Raw genomic sequence first — 18379 nt, 5'->3', positions numbered from 1 at the left:
CTATACACCAGGCACTGCGCTAAGTGCTTTACAAACATTTTCTCCTTTATTCCTCTGCACAACTCTGAGGGAGGTGCTACTATTATCCCTGTCTTATAGGTGGGTGAGGAACTGAGACCCGGAGAGTCTGGTTATGTTGCTCAAGGACACACAGAGCCAGGATTTGAACCCACGCATTTAACCTCCAGACTAGCACCATCTGATAGAAATAGAATATGAGTCATATACATAACCGAAAAACTGTCTAGTAGCTACGTTACAAAAATAGTCAGGTGAAATCAATTTTATTTTATTTTATTTTTTTAATTTTATTTATTTATTCATGAGAGACAGAGAGACAGAGAGAGAGAGGCAGAGACACAGGCAGAGGGAGAAGCAGGCTCCATGCAGAGAGGGGACTCGATCCAGGGACTCCAGGATCATGCCCTGGGCTTCAGGTGGCGCTAAACCACTGCGCCACAGGGGCTGCCCTGAAATCAATTTTAATAATATATTTTATTTAATACGATATACAAAAAACTAGCATTTTGACATGTAATCAATGTAAAAAATATTAATGAGATATTTTTACATTTTTCTATTACTAAGCATTCAAAACCTAGTTTATACTTATGGTACTTGCAAAATTTTCATCAGAAAATGACCTATATTTAGATTCCATAAAATTTGCCATTGTAAAAGTAGATTTCACGCCCAAGGTGTTCCACGCATATTTAAATGTTTTTCAATAACTACATTATCAATTTTTTCTAAAGATTTTATTTATTTATTCATGACACAGAGACAGAGAGAGAGAGAGAGAGAGAGAGAGAGAGAGAGGGGCAGAGACAGGCAGAGGGAGAAGCAGGCTCCATGCAGGGAGCCCGACAAAGGACTCCATCCCGGGTCTCCAGAATCACAACCTGGCCCAAAGGTGGTGCTAAACTTCTGAGCCGCCCGGGCTGCCCTACATTTTCAATTTTTAAAAACATTTTATTTTTAAGTAAACTCTACTCCCACTGTGGGCTCAAACTTACAAACCTGAGATCAAGAGTCGCATGCTCTACCAACTGAGGCAGCCAGGCATCCCCGCTACATTATCAATTTTAAAATTTAAATGTAATTTGATTAGAATTAAATAAAATTTAAAATTCAGTTCGTCAGCAGCACTAATCACATTTCAAGTGCTCAACAACCACAGGGGGCTAGTGGTTAGTTAGCACAGCTCTGGGCCTTACCCCTTGTGAAGGTAGGATAGGTAAGGGAGGCCCAGTGGGAGGGATGCAGAGCCAACTGGGGACAAGCGGTGGGTGGGAAAGAGGGGGACAGCTGCCATGGCGGGCTTGGGCCCATATAAAATGAGGAGGGATGACTTGGTGGCCATGACTGCCACCAAGCGTCATAGACCTGGCCCACTCATAAGGGGAGCACCTGCTATGGGTGTTCTATAGGTCTGGGCTTTGCCCCATCGAGGAAGTGGTGGCCGTCAGATTCCCGGGTTGAGCAAATGCTGGCCCCTCTCAGAGCTTCTATCCCCTCAGAACCACCAGAAAAGGATCCTGGGGGTGCATGAGGCAGGATCTGAGCAGGCTCAAGCTTGGCAGGTGGAATGACCCCCATCTTCCCTCTCTACCCGTGAACAGGTGGCATGGGGGTCAGGAGTATGTGGCCTTGGTTAAACAACTCAGACATCTAGTATACCTCGGTTCCAATCCCACTTCAGCCAATCCCTTGCTGTGTGACCTCAGACAAGACAAGTCCCCTCTCTGAGTTTCAATTTTCTCATCTGGAAAATAAAAACCAACAATGGAATGTCATGAGACTCTAAAGATGTCTACAGAGTACGTAGCTCATAGTAAACGATCAATTAACATTAGCTGTTCTTCCTAGATAATAGCCTTTTCCTGGGACAGACAGGGAGAACATGGGTGATCACTGGAAAGGAGACATCTGGAGTGGGCTGTAGAAGGAGGACGTTAATCCCGGGTGGATGAGGGTTTCCTCCTCAGGGCTCCTCCACTTCCTGGGCATGACACCTACTGGCTTAACCTTCAGGAGTGAGGAGGAGGATCCTCCTCCCAGAGGCATCCGGTGCCCAAGCATGAGGTCAGAACAGCCAAGAGCCACCTTCTAGAAATGAGGAGGGTGAGTCAAACTGAATCAGGAGCAGGTGAGGGCACCTGGGTTTCTGGAATTACTCAGAATGACACTAGACACCAGGTACATGCCTGGTAGGAGTGATAGATGAACTGGACTCCAGGAAAGCAGGTGGGGCTGGAAACCACCCCAGACAAGGAAACAGTTGGGGTGGAAACTCCAGGCAGGCAGTGCGTGGCCTGAGAGGTGTCTGGGTATTTTTGGGTGGGGCAGCTCCAACTCCTCCTCCCAGTTAGCACCCTACTGAACCAAGACTACGATCAGCCATCAAAATCTTTGCTCTTTGGGTCCTCCCAAATGTGGAAGCTGAGACAGACCCAAGGGGACCTCTGTCCTTTACCCTCCCAAAAGTCTTCCAGCTCTTGTCACTTTGTCCTGCCAACATTTCCAGTATTTCCTCTCATCTGTCACCCCCACCGAAATTGACTCTCTTAGAGGTAGGACAAACTTACCTTCCTCACTGCCATATCTCTTGGACGTAGCTCAGACTCCGGCATGCAGTTGAGTGCTTAGTAGACACTTGTGGGGCAACAGATTCAAAACTGGATGGTTTCTCATTACATTTCTAACACTCATTAGGTGGCTGTGGGTCAGCCTCTCTGAGCCTCGTTTCCATCTCCGTAAAATGGGAAATACAATCCCTGTGAAGAACCTGGAAGGACCAAGTCAGGAAGCAGGGCACTTCCCTATCCAGCTGGATCTAGGAAGATTCTTATAGGTAGTTCTTCAGACACAGCCTGTGAGCGGATCAACTTATAGGAGAGGAAACCAAGGCACACAGACGTCATGCTTACAGACTGCCCAGGGAGAGCCGGTGAGGTCTCCTTCGGAACCTCTGGTTAGATCAGTCTCACTCAGTTTTCCTGGGGGTTTTCATTCGGAGCCGCCTATCCTTTCCTTGGGAGATGGCCTTTTCCCACTCAGCTCCTGTGTGGGGTGGGGCCTGGCTCCCGGTGAGAAGGAGTGTGCTGGAGACAACAGGAATGGCTGCCTCTGGTGCTGGCTGTTTGGAGTCAGAGCCACTGCTCTGTGTGTGTGTGTGTGTGTGTGTGTGTGCACTCACTCTAACCATCCACTAGATCTTCACTACACCCCAAGATGGGTGCAGCCCAGTCTAGTGGTGAAATGCTGGGACTCTGGAGTTACTCTGGAGTCATTAAATGAGATAATGCACGTCACTCTTCCTAAGTGTCCATCTCCTACCTGAGAAAGTGGCCCATGGGGCTGATGCATGTCGGCACCTAGCATGGGCCCTGCTTACCATAAACACTCAAGAAATAGCAAGGTTTTTTTTTTTAAGATTTTATTTTTTTAATTTTTATTTATTTATGATAGTCACACACACACACACACACACAGAGAGAGAGAGAGAGAGAGAGAGAGAGAGAGAGAGAGAGGCAGAGACACAGGCAGAGGGAGAAGCAGGCTCCATGCACCGGGAGCCCGACGTGGGATTCGATCCCGGGTCTCCAGGATCGCGCCCTGGGCCAAAGGCAGGCGCTAAACCGCTGCGCCACCCAGGGATCCCTTAAGATTTTATTTATTTACTTGACAGAGAGAGAGAGAGAGAGAGAGAGAGAGAGAGAGCGCAAAGCAGAGGGAGCAGGAGAGGGAGAAGTACGTTCCCCGCTGAGCTGGGAGCCCGATGTGGGGCTTGACCCCAGGACTCTGAGATCATGACCTGAGTCGAAGGCAGATGCTCAACCAAGTGAGCCATTCAGGTGCCCTTGTTTTTTTGTTTTATTTTTGATTTATTTATTTTCAGTGCTCTCTACACCCAGCATGGGGCTGGAACTCACGATCCCGAGATCAAGAGCCACCTGCTCCAACCACTGAGCCAGCCAGGTGCCCCTGTTTATTTGTTTTTTTAGACTATCAACCCTGTGAGAGCACAAGGGACACTTGTTCTGGTCATTGCTTACCCGTAGCTCTCCTGCCTAGTAGGTGTCCAGGTGGCTGAATGAATGAGTGGGAGGAAGGAGGGAAGAAAGAGAAGGAAAGGAGGAGGGAGGGAGAGAGGAGAGGGAGAAGGAGTGGGTTTGTTTTGACAGCTCCCAGCTTCCAGGCCCCCCACACTCTCCCTCTGTTCCCAGGTCACCAGGTCGCTGACCCAAGGCTCTTCTCACTGGGTGCTGTGTGGGGTCAGTCATCTCAGATGGGAATATTGGGTCAAACCCTGGATCTGCAAGCTCATCTATTGACTGAATTTAGCCTCCTCACTGTTCTCCTCTCTCTCTCTCTCTCTCTCTCTCTCTCTTTTTGGAGACAGAGGTGGGGGTTGGGGAGAGGGAGAGGGAGCACCTTAAGCAGGCTCCATGCCCAGTGCCAAGCCTAACGTGGGGCTTGATTTCAGATTCTGACACCATGACCTGAGCCAACGTCAGGAACTGGACGCTTGCCAGCTGAGCCACTTAGGCACCCCTCAGTGTTCTCCTCTAAAAATGAGGCTGCTTATACTAACAGCTTTGCTGAATTATTGGGAAGTCCTAAAGATGTATTAAATATATTTGTAAGCTGAAAAGTGTTAACGATTATCTTGGTAGGGTGCGTGGAGCATGTAGGTTTGGGGACCAGACTTCATGGGTTCAGATCCCTGTTCTGCTTGCAGACTTTGGGCAAGATCATTAACCTCTCTGGGCCTCAGTCTCCTCGCCTGGAAAATGGGGCCACTCAGAGTAGCCACCTCACAGAGGGGTGAGAATTAAATGAGATAACGCATGAGAAGCTCTTGAATCAGTGGAAAGCACCTACTAGGTACTCAATCAACGGTGGCCGTGATGACGAAGCCTGCCCTCAGGAAAATTTCTGTGAACTACTTCTCACTATTGTGTGAATGAGTGATGAGACTTACCATGCTGCCTTTCTCAGGGGAATTTGAATCTTTAGGGGAATTAAAGGAGTGAAATCCTACCTAATGATGGAATTTGTTTTGTTTCTTAAGATTTTTATTATTTACTCATGAGAGACCCAGAGAGAGAGGCAGAGCCGTAGGGAGAGGGAGAAGCAGGCTCTCCGGGGGGAGCCTGATGCGGGACTCGATCCCCGGACCCCAGGATCACAAGCTGAGTCAAAGGCAGATGCTCAACCACTGAGCCCCCAGTTGCCCCTAAAGATGAAATTTTTTTTTATAGTAAAGGAGGTACATGGGGGTAGAAAAGGACCTTCTGAGGGCATCTCAAAATCACCATTGCTACCTATACCGCACGAATTCTGCTTGGTCCTAGAGAGACCACATACAGGAAAAGGGAGAACATTGTCCTAGACCCTGAGGAATCTCCCCTCTGCTTGGAGAAACGGGAAGCAATTAGACCCCAGGACAGTGCATAACTCCAACTAAGGTCTGCCCCAGTGGGGCAGGTAATAGCCCAGGCCCAGCTATCAGAGAGGCTCCTGGGACCCTCCAGGAACAGCAGCAGCCAGGGTGGGAGGTGGGGATAGGTTCTGGATGTGACCTGGGCCCTCTCCCCCCAGGGCAAGGGCCTTCCTTACCTTCCACATCCGGGCTTTCTCTACTGGGCTGGAACCTGCAGGCGAGGTGTAGAGGAATTAGGGTTCTGCAGTCCAACTGCCAAGGCTCAGTCCCTGCCCCAACTCTTCTCAACCACGCCACCTATGACCTGCAAGACACGGGTCGAGTTAGCTGCTAGCACCCATTCCCCCATCTTTTCTGTTCCTCCTTAGGAGAAAGAGTCCTCCCTCCTGCCCTTTCAGCCCCTTGGTACAGGCGAGGCTGCACGTGACCAGGCCGCCAATCAGTGCCATAGCTTCCCTGGTTATGCCTTTTGTGAGGTGGTCACATGACCCTCCGCTAGCCTGTGTAATAGAGTATATCCCGAGACTTGTGTTGCAATTACCAAGACCCTCTTTTTTCTTTCTTTCTTTCTTTTTTTTTTTCTAAGATTTTTATTTATGTATTCATGAGAGAGAGAGGGAGGCAGAGACACAGGCAGAGGGAGAAGCAGGGTCTCTGCGGGGAGCCCAATATAGGACTTGATCCCAGGACCCCAGGATCACACCTGGAGCTGAAGGTAGATGCCCAAACACTGAGCCCCCCAGGTACCCATCCGAGACCCTCTTTTATACAGAACTAGGCCTCGGGATGATATGAACCTGGAGCTGCTCTTTGAAGACCACTCATGGAGCCCAAATGTGGCACCAAAACGGTGAAGACAGAGTGGAGGGATTCAGTCTTTATGACATTTTGGAGTCTCCAGATCAAGTCATGCCTGGATTTTTCAGTTTTCTGAGCCAGCAAATTCTATTTTTAGCATAAACCAGTTTGAGTCAAGTTTTCTGTCATTTGCATCAGAAAGAGTCTGAAATTCACACGGTGAACTTTCTTAACTTCTCTATAAACTTCAGTTTGAACATCTGCAACATGGGAATAACTGCCCACAGTATTTTTCAAGAGAAAAAAAAGGGTTGTTGGCAGCCTGGGTGGTTCAGCGGTTTAGCTCTGCCTTTGGCCCAGGGCCCCGTCCTGGAGACCCGGGATCGAGTCCCACGTCGGGCTCCTGGTGCATGGAGCCTGCTTCTCCCTCTGCCTGTGTCTCTGCCCCTCTCTCTCTCTCTCTGTGTGTGTCTCTCATGAAAGAAAAAAAGAAAGGTTGTTCTGGAATGATTAAAAGGGTTGATCAGGGTTCAACACTTAATATAGAGCCTGACAGGGGCACCTGGGTGGCTTAGTCGGTTAAGCATTTGCCTTAGGCTCAGATCATGATCTTGTGGTGCTGGGATCGAGCCCCACCCCCACCACATCAGGCTCCCTGCTCAGCAGGCAGTCGACTTTTCCCTCTACCTCTGCCCCCTACTCATGCTCTCTCTCTCTCTCAAATAAGTAAAATCTTTAAAAGAAATGTAGAGTCTGACATATGTTAGGCACTCAAAACATATCAACTTTTAGGTGTTCCTTAAGTGTTTGTTACAGATTCTGACTCTGGCCCCCGGGAGTGAACTGCAAGGGCATTTGGGCAAAAGCCTCTCCCTGAGTGTGTGGTCCTCGGAAAGCCTGGTGTTTTGGGGCTGGGATGCCTCTGAGGGGTGAGGGATACTCTGTACGGAGGGCCACCTGACCCATCCAGAGCTCAGCAGCACCAAGAAAGGTTCTAGTGGGTGTGCTGATTACTTTTCCTAATCCTCACACTCTAATCAAGTCCATTTCGCAGATGAGGGAGATGAGGCCCAGGCTAGTGCTACCCGCGGTGCCCATTCGGCAGGCGCGGCCCCTCCCTGGCGCACAGGTGCTGGCGGGTCAGGGTGCTCTCTGCCGGGCCTCAACCCCAATCAGCCTTAGTTCCCTGGGTCTGTTATTGTTAAGCAGCGGCTTCCAGGGGTGATTTTAGGGGGGTTTGAAAGAGCAAGAGGAGTTCCAAACACTCTCTTCCCTCCTTCTGGGGAAGGCGGGCTCTCTCTTCTTTAATCTGTTGTCCCCTGAAAAGGGAACTTTCCCGAGAGGGCGGAGGAGGCCGCGAAGGCCCGGTTTCCCCTCTCTGATCTGTTGCAATCAGGGCACTGTCACCAGTTAGCGGCGGTTTACCCCCAGACAGAGTCTGACGCAGTTTTGCTAAAGGAAACCACGCAAGTCTCCCAGCTTGGCGCGACCCTTCCTTCCGGCGGCCGCGGCGGGGTGCGGGGCGGGGTGGGGGCGCGCCTCCCGCCCGGCCGGGACGAGCTCCCCGAGGCTTCCCCCAGGTGGCCTCCGTGAGCCTCAGTTTCCTCATCCGTAAGGTGCGGGGGAAGATAGCCCCCCCCACCTCTATCAGGGTCGTCTTGCAGGCATTTAGGGGAGGGAGCTCCTGGGGTGCTGCGCGCAGGGGGAGGGTGATGGGACCCTCCCTCCTCGGGAACACGGAGAGGAAGGCCGCCGTGTGCCCGGTGGCGCTGCGGAGGGCAGGGCGGGGGTGCGACCCGGGGGCCTCCCCGACCGCGAGCCCGGGGGCCCGGCGCCCCAGCTGACCTCCGGGGACCCTCCCCACCCGCTGCCCTAATACTTCTTTTCTTTTTTTTTTTTTTACATTTTTTAAATTTTTATTTATTTATGATAGTCAGAGAGAGGGAGAGAGAGAGAGAGAGGCGCACAGGCAGAGGGAGAAGCAGGCTCCATGCAGGGAGCCCGACGTGGGATTTGATCCCGGGTCTCCAGGATCGCGCCCTGGGCCAAAGGCAGGCGCCAAACCGCTGCGCCACCCAGGGATCCCTGCCCTAATACTTCTGCACCGCAGCCTCCTCCCCGCCCCCAGCGCCCGCGCCTCCGCCTCCGCCTCCGCCAGGCAGCCCTCGGGGAACTCCCGGCTGCCGTCCCAAGGAGCCCCCCAGCCCGCCCCCCCCGCCCCGCCCGGCCTCTCTGGCGACCCGAATTGCTGGGAAGAAAAACTGCTTCCTTCCCGGCCCAGCTACCCAGCAGCTGTGCGTCTACGCAGCCCCGCCCGAGAACATCCTGCGAGCGGCTCGCCCCCGCCCCCCCCCCGCGCCCCGACTCCCGGGCGCAGCTCCGCCGCGGCCCCGCGGCCCTGAGAGGTGGGTCCCCGCGGGCGGGCTTCCCTGCGGCCGACCTAGCCCCCAGGGGCGCCCCTCAGCCTGTCTGCGGGTGGTCCCTTCTGGCGGCGAAGGGGGATGGCGACGAGAGCGGGGGGGGGGGGGGGGCTTTTGGTTGCCGCGGCAACGGGGCGCTGCGGCCCTCCTCCCCCGCTGGGTGGAGCCCGCTTTTCCCAGAACCGCGTTCAGTGGTCCCAGCTCCGCCTCAGGATGCAGAGGGCTGGGGAGGCTGGGACGCGGACCCTTCTCAAGTGGCAAGAGTGTGGACAAGCCCATCGTGCCCAGAGTGAGCAGGAGAAGGCTGCCTAGAGCGGGGGCACCGGAAACAGGGTTCTGTGAGAAAGGACAAAGAACCCCAATTTCCTGCCGTGGACTGGACACAGCACTGCAGGGGCAAGGCACAGGATGGGGCAAATTTAGGTGGGAATAAGTGGGGTAGGTGCTCAGCAAGCAGGTTAGGGCTTCCCAGGAAAGATACCCCCCCCCCCAGGGAAGGGTGGAGGACCAAGATGAGCAGCTGCAGCTGAACTGTGGCTCTCACACCGTCCTTCAGTCCCAGGCAGGAGGAGAGAACCTAGGGTCACCTAGGCCATTCCCTTGCCTTCAGGCAGCTTGCACTAGGTCTTAGGTATAGTCACATCCGGCCTTGGGCATTCATTAACTTCATACTCTTCCCAGGGAAGAGGAAGGTGACCAGGTTCATTGTTCCCATTTCACAGATGAGGAAACTGATGCCTGTCTAGTAAAGTATCTCATCCTTGGGCCCTAGGGCCTGGCATTGGCCCAAGCAGGACTGTCCAGGCCTTTAATTCCCTGGTGTGCTGGCTTGGCCAAGGACTCCCATGCCATAGTTCTGATGCTGTCCACCCTTGCTGATGAGGCAGGGATGTTGGAGCCAACCGAACCCCATGTTTAATGAGGTAGGTGAGCCAGGATAGAGAATCCAGCTCCTGCCTCTGATGGGTGGGGGTGCAGCAAGACTCCCACCTCGGTCACTCTGGGAGGGAGTCCAGTGTCGCCCCACACTCACTCCTGGTCTCAAAGCCCATAGTCCAATGGGGAGACAGACTTGAAGTGACCACATGGGGTGATAAAGGCCGAGGGGTAACATGGATAAAGCATAAGAAAAGCGGTGCCTGAGTCTGCCCAGGGGAGCCGGGGGAGACCTCATGGAGGAGGCAAACACATAAGCCTTTGCTAGGCAGACAAACGAGGGGAGGGCATCCCAGGAGTTCGGAGCAGCATTTGCAAAGACCTAGAGGCCTGGCCCAGCGTGGTGCTCCGGGGGAAGCCCCAGTCTGAGAGTCTGGAGTGGGGCTGTGGCAGGACCCTGGCTGTAGAGTGAATGCTCACGGCAGGACTGTGTGCCTTGCAAGTGGGATGCTTTCGACCCCCTTCTGAACGATCAGGCACCTGCAGTTGCTTTTCTCTAGCTGGTCGATTACTGGAAGCCTACCTCTGAGGACCCTACTTTGAGAAGCACTGATGAGACACTAACCACGGCAATCTACGGCTACATGCCAACATGGATAAATCTCATGGGCGTTATGTTGAGGAAAGAAGCCAGGGATCAAAGAGTGATTCTATATGGCCCAGTATATCAAGTTTGGAAATGTGCAGAACTCATCTCTGCTATGAAGGACAGTGGTTACCACTGAGGAGTGTAGGAGTTCTTGAGGAGGGTCTCCAGGGAAGCAGTAATAATATTGTGTTTCCTGTTGGGTTCACAGATGTGTTCTCTTTGTGAAAATTCATCCAGCTATATACTTAAGGTTTGTGTATTTTTCCATATGCAGCATCTACTTAAATTAAAAATAAAAAAACAAAACCCAAGTTGACTGCTTTCCGTAAACACTGGTACAAATGTAGATGCTAAAATTCTGTGATCACATACTCGGCTGTAAGCCAAGCATCCAGATGATGTAGCATTTGTTTATACCGATTTTTTTTTTAGATGATTCCAAAATGAAAACATAGGCATCTTAAAGTCTCATAGAGATATCTCAGACTCCAGAGAACTGGGTGTACAGACGCCAGGGTTGAGAAACTCCAGTTCAAGAGGAGGTATTACGATGCTCGCTACTGGGACTAGGCATAAAGGGTAAGCGAGGGCCTGGAGCCCCTTCCCGGAGGGAGGTAATGGGGAAGTAATGTTTTTTTCCAATAAGATGCCTGGTCCCCGGAGGCCAAGGACCCTCAGGCAGAGAGGACCATATCCCCCGCTGCCCTAATGTAGACACAGCCCTATGATACCTGGGACGGCCTTGGGAGGAGGGTTTCCCTGGCTCTGCTGTGAGGTCCTAGAGAGCAGGGGCCTCTTTCACTCACTCTGTGTCCTGGTGCCCAGCCAGGGGCTTGGCACACAGGGGCTCTCAGATGACCTTCCCCGCCAGGCCTCTTTGCTTAATCTCATGTTGACAGTGGAGGAGAGGGATCTGTTTGGGAAGCTGTGAATTCCACAGCAAAGCTAACAGACCACAGCTGGACGATGGTGCAGGAGGGACTCAGGAGGGGGTCAGGGTTGTCTAACTCCCTCTGGCAGGGGAGAGTTGGACAAAGAGGGGCTCTGAGCCCTGGAGACTACGATACGGACAAGAAATCCCCATCCTTGCTAGAGCTGGGAACAGCCCAGCTCGGGGGGGGGGGGGGTGACTGTTCTAGAACCCAGAGAAGATTGCATCTGGGGGCAGGGCACTCAATCATTGTCTCCTCCTGTCCTCTGAGACTTCACTTCTCATCCTTCGCCTGACTCAGCCTCTCTTGCCCACTCTGTAGAACCAGCCTCCTTCATTCTCCTTGGCCAGCTCTACTCCGATGGCATTTCTCGAGGCACCTTCACAATTTTGGCCCTAGCCTCATGCTACCTAGAGTATCATTTACTTGATATTTTTTCCGTAAAATGATGGTAAGTTTTGTTGCTGTTGTTATCTTAACATGCCCCTGTTCTAAGCAATAATACTTACAAAATCCTGGGGGCACCTGGGTGGCTCATTGGTTGAGAGTCTGCCTTTAGCTCAGGTCATGATCCCGGGGTCCTGGGATTGAGTCCCGCATCAGGCTACCTGTAGGGAGCTTGCTTCTCCCTCTGCCCGAGTCTGTGTCCCTCACGAATGAATAAATAAAGTCTTTAAAAAACTACCCATAAAATCCAAGATTTGATGTGCTTTTATTTTTTTTCTAACACACATTAAATTTAAATTTTATTTATTTTTAAGATTTTATTTATTTATTCATGAGAGGCACAGCGAGAGAGAGAGAGGCAGAGACAAGGCAGAAGGAGAAGCAGGCTCCATGCAGGGAGCCTAACATGGGACTCGATCCCGAGGCTTCAGGGTCATGCCCTAGGCTGAAGGCGGCGCTAAACCGCTGAGCCACCCAGGCTGCCCTAAATTTAAATTTTAAAATATGTGTTCTAGTAGCACCTAAAATTATCTTTTGTACCACCCCATTGGAAACCATTTTCGTACAATGGTTCGGCAAGGATGGGTGGTTGTTATTTATCAATGATAATTACAGCCTCATGTTGCTGGTAAGTTTTATGCCTCATGCACATACTCATACCTCGTTTGACCCTCTCAGTTCCTGCACTTTGGATGTCATCGGCCTCATTTTACAGGTGAGGAAACTGAAGTTCCAAGAGTAGTAGCGACTTGCCTGGGGTTCATAGCAACTTAGGACTTTGGTATTGATTCAAGGCTCTGGTGGTTCCTGACCTAGCACGAAGGCAGGGAAGCAAGAGCCATTTCCCTGTCTCCAACCACAAGAGCCACAGGATGGAAACTCTTAGCATAAAAAGTTTGGATTAGACATGAGGAAGGACTTCCTGGCTAGGAATGTTTAGATATGAGAATGGCTGACCAAGGAAGGGTGTGGAATGCCCAGCTTCCTAAGTCCTCAAAACAAGATAAAGGCTTACCCGGCTGGGATAATTCTAAGTGCTGCCTGGAGACAGGGGGATGGACTGAATGACCTCTCCAGGCCTCATCCAGCCTCAAAGATTGGGTGCGCCCTGCCATCAAGGTGGCCATCCCTGCCATTTCCCCAAAGTATCTGTTAAACAAGGAAAGGCAGGTGGAGGCCCCCATGGAAAAGAACTGGGAAGACCCAGGTCTTGGCTCTGCCCCTGGGAGGGAGGGGTTCCCAACGGCAGCCCTGAGTGGCAGGAGCCCCCATTTCCTCCTACCCTGTGGGGGAGCTCAGCCTGGAGGAGGGGGTGGGTCTCCAAGGCAGGGATTAGAAGATCTGGCTGCCTGCAGAATCACTGGGGCTGCTCCTCCACCTAGGCCAGGGAACCTGCATTTCTTTATTCCTCCCCAAGGGATTCTTTTCAAAATTCCCTGATCTAGGAAGTCAGACGTATGCTGACTTCAGGTGTTGCTTCTCCAGGAGCCAAATTACATATATTTTTTGAGAGCCAAGTTAAACATAACACCCCTATCCATCCCATACAACAACCATTTCTATCCACTTAAAAACCCTTCCTCATCAACTCCCACCCCACCACACTTCCATCAACCCCATTTCAATTTATTACCTTATTCTCCAATCAATTCTATGTCCATTAACATTTTACTTTCTCACTCTACCCCCAACCTTACCCTTTCTATCAAACCAATAACACACACAAAAACAAAACCACCCACCCACCACCCACCCACCCACCCACCCCATACCCACCCACCCAAAACCTCCCCCCTCCTCAACCCAATTCCCTATCCTAAAAAAAAAAAAAACCCCCCCCCCCCCCCCCCCCCCCCACCAACCACACACCAACCCCACTTTACCCCACCCCCCCCCACCCCCCCACCCCCTCCCCCCCCCCCCCCCCACCCCCCCCCACCCAAATTTCTATCTTCTATAAAATAATGCCATTGACATTTTGGAGCATATCCACCCAAAATGTTTGTTTTCGTGGCAAAATACACGTAACATAAAATGTATTGTTTTAACCAGTTGTAAGGGCACAGCAATCATTTACTCTATTTCAATTCCAGTATAGTTAACGTACAGTGTTGTGTTAGTTCCAGGTGTCCCACATAGTGACTCAACCGTGAATCATATTTTTATAAGGCCTCCCGAGGATAGGGCTAGCAGTGCAACTTCAGACACCGCATGGGCCAGGGGAAGGTGTTTTGGGGTGAGGATCCTCTGACGTTGCTCATGTGGATGCACAGAGGCAGCCAGCCACTGTAGGGGGGTGAGGGTGGTCCTGTTAGAATGGGACAGCTGGGAAGAATTCTATTTGAGTGTAGAAAGGAAAGCGGGTCTGTCTCCTGGCAGGGCCTCACGAGGAGAAGCAAGGGCCATGGTTTTGCTGAACCGCCGCAAGAGATGAGCCTGAGCCAGAGAAGGGGAGAGTCCGGCCCTCGCCAGGGGATCTGTCTGTCCGAGGCCAGGAGCCTTGCTCCAAGGTGTTTTGCCCTTGGCCTTTGGGGTGAGCGGAGCTGTGAACCCTGGTGGACAAGAAGGGACGAGACGCAGCAGCAGGTCGGGCACTCGGCAACCACCCCTGGCCAGTGGCAGGCTGTTGACAGTAAGGGGGCAGCCGGCAGGACAGGGAACAGCTGTGCCAACCTCCCCCCAGCACCAAAGCTTCCTTCCTCCAACCCCACAGAGGGCAGAGGGCAGGAGGGCAGGGGAGCCTCCAGGTCCCAAACTAGGATTTCAGAGGGTGCCTGGGACACTCTGAATCCAGAAACCACAGGCATTGATTTAGCAGCTACCATGCGCTGGCTTCGAAGGATGCCTGAACTCAGAGGAGCTGAACCTACCTGGGCAGGCTGCTCCCTCGCTCCGGTGCGTTAACTCTCCCCTCGTCTCCAAATCCGGAGGGATGGCTCTCCTTGTTGATCTCCCGTGGTGTTTCTTTTTGAAAATTTTATTTATTTATTGACTTGACAGAGAGGGCCCACAGGCAGGCAGAGCAGCAGGCAGGGGGAGAGGGAGAAGCAGGCTCCCCACTGAGCCAGGAGCCTGATGTGGGGCTCGATCCCAGGACCCCGGGATCATGACCTGAGCTGAAGGCAGATGCCAAACTGACTGAGCCACCCGGGTCCCCCTCCCACGGCATTTCTTAGGTGCCCTTACGCAGCCTCTATCACACCCCTGTCTCTGTATTTGCCCTCTGTGCACCCCCAGTGAGCCGTGAGATCCCCAGGGTAGCTACTACTGAGTCTTCCTAATTCCCACTGTGCCCAATCCACTGCCCAGCACAGAGCACAGTTGGGGCTACCTCGCTGCGGGGAGGCCTGTGTGAGGGGCCCTGACAACAAGAGCAGTTGGAGCTCTGGAGGAGACAGTGCTAAGCTTGGAGCTGGCCTGGAAGGCTTCCAGGAGGAGGTGAGAAATATGTGCGAGGCCTTGGGGGTCAGCTAGTGGGGAGGGGCAAGTGGAGGGGCCTTGTGCGGGGTGTGCCTGTGGGGGAGTGATGGGGTCCGGCCCAAGCCCCAGGAAGGGGCTCCTGTGGGTGATTTCTAGGTTGAGATGTCCTTGCGGGCTTGCACCTGTGTCTGCCAGGAGGCCAGCGAGAGCCTCGGGGGCTCCAGTTACAGTCATGAGCCGGGATGGTCTCAGGGGTGCCGCCTCTTCCAAGAAGCTGACTTTTGAGGAATTCGCCCGGGTCAAGGGGGTCACGATGTGTTTGCACCGCTTCAGCTGTTGATTATACCTCCATCTGCGCCACTAGCAGCTCCCGAAGGACACTCTCTTCCTCACAGCGTGTCCCTGCTCCTGTTTTTTCACGTTTATGGGCATCAGGTGGTTTGCAGAGGGATCCACACCCAGACATTCGCACCCAGTGAGGTCAGCTGGGAAAACAGCAGCTGCCAGCGGCCACCCCTCGTTCTGGAAGCTGTGGGCTGGGGGGGGGGGGCAGCAGCCCTGGCCTTGGCCCGCCCCTCCCTCCCACCTCCCCCTGCCCCCAGCGCTCCTCTCCTGTCCCTGCTCCAGCCTCACGCCTGCCCAAACAATTGTTTATCAACACAGACCAGAACATTCTGCTGCTAGCAGAAACACACATGGCGATGGCAGTGCCATCCCACGCCCTGCTGTCAACACACTCCCACACACCGTTTGCCGCTGTCAAAGCTGTGCTCACACACACATTCTCGCCCCCTCCTGCCAACACAGCTGTTCCCTGCTGCTTGGAACCGGGCCCTCCATCTCACACGACACTCGGGTTCTCTGTGGGCTTTTCTCCTGTGGACTCCTGGTGGGGGTGTGAACCCGTGCACCAGGCCAGCTCGCACTCTGTCCCCTGACCTGGGCCCCCCGTCTCTCCACCTGCTGTTGTGTGACTTTGGGCGATTGGCTTAGCCTCCCTGGGCATCAGATGCCTCAATCTGCAGAACGGGGACCATTAGAGAGAGCCGGGGGGACTCTCTCTTCCCGGAGGGAGGCTCGGGGGCAGGCGAGGGAGCCCGCATCCAGGACGCGCACCTTCCCTGGGAGCTCTGGCGGGGGTGATGCCAAGTGTTGCATCCTTTCTGGAATCTGGCCATCGGTTTTCCTTTCCCACGCTCGGCTGTCGGGCTTTGCCTCGTGGTCACGCCTTCCTGGCCGTGACCTTGAGCCAGGCACGCCACCTGTCCACTTCTCATGCCCTTGCTGGTGAAACGGGTATAACGACCGCCCGGCCAAGCCCGCAGGCCTGCTGCGATGGGCTCGGAGAGGGGTTGCCATCAGTCCCGGCCGCAGCCACAGGGCATCGTGGAAGAAAGGGATCTGAACAGGGCAGCAGCCGAACTTGGACATTTTCAGCTGTTCTGCACCACCCTGCCTCTCCTCGGTCGGTCTTCTAGCCAGAGTCAGTGTTTCCAGTTGGGTTCTGGGGGGCTGCCACTGGCCCCAGAGGCTACGCTGGCCCATCTCTGCCTCAGCTGGTGGCCTCACCCGAGCCTCTGCTGACCCTGACGTGCTGGGGCCCCTGGCTTGTTCATCTCCACTCCCTACTTCCCCCCCAGGGCTCAAGGGACCCCCACCCCACGCCCCTTGCCCTGTGCTGCCCTCCACCCCATCCCCTTCACCAGGATGCTTTCAGTCTTGTCCCTTCAACCCTGCCTTTCCTTCTGCTCGGTCAGCCCACTCTAGGCTTTTCTATTCTGGGAAACAGGTGTATGCAGAAGGGAGGAAAACACATGTGATTTGAGATGCGGGCTCTGCAGTGGGCTGAGCATCAGGTGGGGCCGCGGAAGAGATCTGGACTTCTCCCTACCCTGTAGCAACTTATTTCCTGACCCCTGATGAAATTCGGTGAAATTGCGAGAGGGCAGCTTCTGGCCTGGTCCCTGCTCAGAGCTTGTGGCTTCTCCCCATCACTCAGAGGGACTTCCCTGCTCTGACCACCCGGGGTGGGGGGCCTGCGTAGGGGAACCATGGCAGGTGGGGCACAGGGCAAGAGCACACATGGAAATCCATATACCACATTGTCTAAATAGTCAACATTTATAATTCAAGCTAATAAGCTGTCAAGTCCAATGTTGTATTTTCCAACCTCCCTAAATACATTGTCAGAATGACCTGGAAAGTCAAGTTTGAATCTAGAATTCTTGGGCTCTTTGGAGTCCTCTCCTGAACGTGGGGACATACGGGAGAGCCGGGCTGGTGGTGTGACCACATATGTACCAGGGGCTCTTGGGCAGTCGGCTGATTTGGCACAAACACAAACTAGGTTTTAATCTCACCAATCATCTTTTTGCTTTTTATTTTCTCCTAGGCCCCTGGAGAAAATAAAAAGTATGCACAGTGGTGAAGACTTATGTTACAATCCCCGGGCTGCCAAAACTGAGCACTTAATCTCTTTGAGTCTCAGTTTCCCCACCTATAAAATGGGACTAATGATACCTCCCTGATAAAGTTATTGTGATTATTAAAGGAGGTAATCCCTGTAAAGCCCTTAGCATGGTCCTGCAAAATAGTAATTGCTCAATAAATTGTGAGCTATTATTGCTGTTATAATTTCTCCACGTGTGGGCAATGATAGCATCAGAACAGGAAGTTGTCTGTCCTGTATCTTCTTCACACACATGGTGAAACAGGTCACTCAGCTAAGCAAAAGCAGATATGGAACTAGGCCCTCCAGCCTTCCCGTAGTCTCGGGTTTTGTCTTAGCTGAAAATAAAAAAAACGGCTGTGTGTCAATGTGAATGCAATTCATATCACTGAACTGTATGCTTTTTAAACAGTCCGAGCTGTAAATTCGATGGCATGTTTACTTTACCACCGGGTTTGCTAGAGTTACCAGAACAAATGACCACAGACGGGGGGGCCTAAACAACAGACATTTATTGTCCTGTTCTGGAGGCAAGAAGTCCAAAATCAAGGTATGGGTAGGGCTGGCTTGTGCTGAGGGCTGCGAGGGAGAGTCTGTCCCAGCTTCTGGTGGTTTGCTGGCGATCTTTGCTACTTCTTGGCTTGCAGGAGCATCAGCCCAATCTCTGCCTCCATCTCCACATCGTGTTCTTCCTGTGTGTGTGTGTCTCTCTCTGTGTGACCAAATTTCCCCTTTCCATAAAGTCACCGGATTAGATTAGCATCTACCCCATTGACTTCACCTTCACGAATGCTATCTGAGATGACCCTAGTCCCAAATAAGGTCACAGTGAGGAGTAGGACTTCAACATCGGAGTTTCAGGTGACACAATTCAACTTCTAACAAACACACACACAAAACAAAAAACACTAAACCAAGGCTACTTTGTACTCAGTATCA

General features: G+C 52.7%; 1 long non-coding RNA gene across 2 annotated transcripts; it reads right to left on the bottom strand.

Annotated features, from left to right (window-relative positions):
* Positions 1-358: 358 nt before the first annotated feature.
* Positions 359-5789, bottom strand: LOC129509931 (uncharacterized). Of its 2 annotated transcripts, none has more exons than XR_008664441.1 (3): positions 5626-5789; positions 1681-1765; positions 359-470 (listed from the first exon to the last, which is right to left on the bottom strand). It is a non-coding gene; the product is annotated as an uncharacterized LOC129509931 (long non-coding RNA). The 2 variants fall into 2 exon arrangements; XR_008664442.1 differs by lacking the exon at positions 5626-5789 and adding an exon at positions 2589-2763.
* Between the last annotated feature and the right edge of the window lie 12590 nt (positions 5790-18379).

Source organism: Nyctereutes procyonoides, unplaced genomic scaffold (assembly GCF_905146905.1).
Source record: "Nyctereutes procyonoides isolate TBG_1078 unplaced genomic scaffold, NYPRO_anot_genome, whole genome shotgun sequence".
In the NCBI taxonomy this organism is placed as follows: Eukaryota; Metazoa; Chordata; class Mammalia; order Carnivora; family Canidae; genus Nyctereutes; species Nyctereutes procyonoides.
Note: the sequence above shows the minus strand (reverse complement) of the source record. Positions and strands in the feature narration are given on the sequence as shown.